Source organism: Mobula birostris, chromosome 9 (assembly GCF_030028105.1).
Source record: "Mobula birostris isolate sMobBir1 chromosome 9, sMobBir1.hap1, whole genome shotgun sequence".
Lineage (NCBI taxonomy): Eukaryota > Metazoa > Chordata > Chondrichthyes > Myliobatiformes > Myliobatidae > Mobula > Mobula birostris.
The window spans coordinates 74,874,262-74,878,547 of record NC_092378.1 but is presented as its reverse complement, the minus strand read 5'-3'; the positions used below and the strand labels follow the sequence as shown (position 1 = coordinate 74,878,547).

Here is a 4,286-nt window from a genome sequence, read left to right as displayed (position 1 = left end):
ATGACATATATGTACTTTGATAATAAAACGTCCTTCAAACTTAGAACTTCGAAATTTATCTTGTAAGCATTCTGCTTTCACTTAGAACTGAGAAAATCCGTGAATGTAGAGGTGATGGAGCAAGTGCAAGATCAAAGTTCAAAGTAAATTTATTATCAAAGTGTGCATATGTCACCCTGAGATTCACTTTCTTGCAGGCATTTGCAGAACAAAAATACGATAGAATCAATGAAAAACTGCATTTAAACAGCAAGTGAAAAAGAAACCATTGTGCAAAAGAAGACAAATTATTCTTAAAGGGAAATTACAGGCTGCACATTGCAATGATAGTAACTCTGAAGAAGTATATCTAATAGTTTAGTGAGCTGCTCACAAAAGTCACCGTGGAAAGCCAGTTCCTTGTATGATAACCTTTTCATTCCCAGAATCCTCCTTGTGAACCTCCTCTGAACGCTCTCCAATGCCAGCACATCTTTTCTTATATGAGGAGCCCAAAACTGTTCACAATACTCAAGGTGAGGCCTCACCAGTGCCTTATAAAACCTCAGCATCACATCCCTGCTGTTGTATCCTAGATCTCATGAAATGAAAGCTAACATTGCATTTGCCTTCCTCACCACCAAGTCTACCTACAAGTTAACCTTTAGGGTGTTCTGCACAAGGACACCCTAGTCCCTTTGTGTCTCAGATTTTTAGATTTTATCTCGGTTTAGAAAATAGTTTGGACATTTATTTCTACTAGAAAAGTGCATGACAACTAATTCGCACTAATTTTTGCTTCATTGTATGCCAGCTCTTTTGCTTTTATATTAGCTTTGATTTTCCTCGCTAGCCACATTTACTAACATTGTATTTCATATGTGACTCTCTTGCCCATTCTCCTAATCTGTTTAAATCCTTCTGCAGTCCACCTGTTTCCTCAACACCACCTGCCCCTCCACCAATCTTCACATCATATGCAGACTTGGCAGCAAAACCATCTATTTCATCATCTAAATCATTGATATACAGTATAAAAAGGAGTGGTCCCAACACCAACCCCTACGGAACACAGCTAGTCACTGGCAGCCAACCAGAAAAGGATCCTTTTATTCCCACTCGTTGTCTCCTACCAATCAGCTGATGCTCTAACCATGTTAGTAACTTTCCTGTAATACCATGGTCTCTTAACTTGGTAAGCAGCCTCATGTGTGGCACCTTGTCAAAGTCCTTCTGAAAGTCCAAATATACAACATCCACAGCATCCTCTTTATCTATACTACATGTAATCTTCTCAAAGAATTCCAACAAGTTCTTCAGGCTAGATTTTCCCTTAAGGAAACTATCATATAGCCTACTGTATAATATGGGACTATTTTATGTCGTAATAACATGTTATTGAGCATGCGCTATTAGGCACATATTGATCTGTATATATGTGTTCAGTTTGGGTTCCGTAAGTAAAAGCTCTTGTTAACTTAGCTCCAGTCTCTAGTGTTTTTACTAATGATATTGTTGTGCAAACAGCCACATACACAACAAATTGGTGAGGAGGTTAATGAACATGTATCGTATCGGAACGCCGTGTTTTAATTGATAACGGCACTCAGAAGAGGCAGAGTGAGGCTGTGAGTCTGAAAAGAAGCGGGAGTTCAGCTGGAGTCAGGAACATTGGGAGACCAAAAGACATAGTCGGAGCCGTGGCGCGTTCAGGGGAGATCACGGCCGGCGCTGAACCCCAGGACTGAGGTTCTGCCTGCCTCAGAAGGGAGATTAAAAAAAAGGAGCGACACACGCATCTAGCCAGAGTACGCTCATGACGCTAAAAAAGATCACGTGAGTCAAAAAGAAAACAAGGAACCAGGGTTAAATTAACAAGGGACAGGGGCTAAATTAACATAACAAGGATGGCATTAGTTGGAACCGTTACAGCATTTGATAGTGACATTGAAGACTTGGGCACTTATATTGAAAGAATAGAGTTATATTGTGATGTTAACGATGTTAATGCAGAAAAGGAAGCCAGCATCTGTAATGGGCATGAAAACGTACGGCCTACTACGGAGCTTGTTAACCCCTGAAAAGCCAGCTGACAAAACTTTCAAACAAATAGTGGACACTATCCAACAGCATTTAAACCCCAAACCGCTGGTCATTGCTGAAAGATTTAAATTCCCTAAATGGAATCAGAGCAAAACTGAAAGCATTTCTGAATATTGTGCTGAATTGCGCAAATTATCAGAACATTGTCAATTTGGAACTGGTCTATCAGATGCATTGAGGGACAGGTTAGTGTGTGGCATGTACCGTGAAACCACACAGAAGAAGCTCCTGTGTGAAAAAGACCTTACATTCGAGAAAGCGCTAAACATCTCAATATCATTAGAAACAACCGCACGAGGTGCTTCAGAGATACAACAAAAATCTCTGGAATATGCTACGAATAAAATGTCACTCAGCAGAAATGAAGGAAAGAAATGTTACCGCTGTGGGAAAATGTCACATGACCCTGAGGACTATTGGTTTAAAGACAAAGAATGCAGAAACTGTGGCAAACAGAGCCACATTGGCAGAGTATGCAAAGCTAGTAAACAGCAGAAAAAAGGGCAAAATACAGAGAAACAAGAAACCCCAGGAAGGAAAATACAACAATGCACACAAAATGAAAGAGGATAGTTCTGATGAAAACGACTCTGATGAAAGTGACCTGTCTTGTCTGCAACATCACAGTGTGGAAGATACAGAGGATGCAAGGGACACAGAAAAAGTGGAGGGGAATTATATTAGAGAGAAGAAAGAAGTGGAGAGAGCGCCGGAGTCCCCACCTCAGAACGGCCCGAGCCACAACCACCTCACACAGCCTGGCAACACCATGAGCAGGCTAGGATGGAGCAGTAATCTGAAAAGCAGCAGCAGCAACAGCCAGACAAACCCAAATCCCCCGGGGAGAAGAAAGTCATTGCAACAAAGATTCTTGGAACAGTAAAGTGGTTCAACGTACGAAATAGATATGGATTCATCAACAAGAACGATACAAAGGAAGATGTGTTTGTACATCAGACTGCTATAAAAACGAATAACCCACGGAAATACCTCAGCAGTGTTGGAGACGGTGAAACTATGGAGTTTGACGTAGTGGAAGGCGAAAATGGTGCAGGAGCAGCAAACGTAACTGGTCCCGGAGGACTTACAGTCCAAGGAAGATGATATGCCGTGAACAGAAATCGTTATCGTCGCTACAACCCTCGCCGGCGAGGTCCAACATGTAGTTGCCAACGGAACATTGAAGATGGAGAGAAAGGAGATGGAGCAGAGACAGCAACAAATGGAGAAAACCAAGATTATCAAAATCAGCAACATCGCCCTCCTTACAGAAGACAACGTTACCCACCTTACTTTGTTCGTCGTCGCTATGGTCGCCAAAACAGAGGCTAATTCTGGCAACAACTGTAAGGTTTCTATTGTTGTATTTTCACACTTGTGCTGAATGTGCATCTGAAGGAATTCTCCCCCTTGAGCCAGACTGATAGCACTGCAGGTAATCCTTAATATCAGCAAAACTGTACTTTCACAGCAGCTTAAGAACAATGGAACAAACAACAGGATTTCAATCAACTGCTGCAACAAATGGTGAACGATTACTGGTAAGTACTGATATTTCTGTGAGTCATTGGATTGTCCCGACTTTTGAATAACTAGCAGAGGCAGCAGATCACCAACCACTTCTTTTGTTGGTGGCAAGTCATCTTTGAAGCAGACCACGAAAATGCCCTATACTCAGGGGTTCACTTGTCATGACTTTTATATGGAAATCTGTATTAAAACAAACGTTTATTGACAGACGTTACCCAGGGGGGCAGAGAAGGCCCCCCCTCCTGAGACTTGAGTTATAATTATTATTATTATGTTACTTTGTTATAATTTCATATTATTAAGTCACTAATTAAACTAATTAAAGTTACTAATTAAGACTAATGGAACGAACAACAGGATTTTGATCAACTGCTGCAACAGATGGTGAACGATTACTGGTAAAGTACTGATCTTTCTGTGAGTCATTGAATTGTCCCGACTTTTGAATAACTAGCAGAGGTAGCAGATCACCAACCACTTCTTTTGTTAGTGGGCGTTTGTATATTAAGGGTACACATATAGTATTTGTTTAGCGTAGTGCCCCCCAAAAAAAAGTTGATACACTTTTAAAACAAAAGGGGAGGAGTGTACCATACAGCCTACTGTATAATATGGGACTATTTTATGTCATAGTAACATGTTATTGAGCATGCGCTATTAGGCACATATTGATC

General features: G+C 40.9%; 1 pseudogene; it reads left to right on the top strand.

Moving 5' to 3' along the window:
- Positions 1-1,795: 1,795 nt before the first annotated feature.
- Positions 1,796-3,414, top strand: LOC140202415 (Y-box-binding protein 1 pseudogene; annotated as a pseudogene).
- The last annotated feature ends 872 nt before the right edge of the window (positions 3,415-4,286 follow it).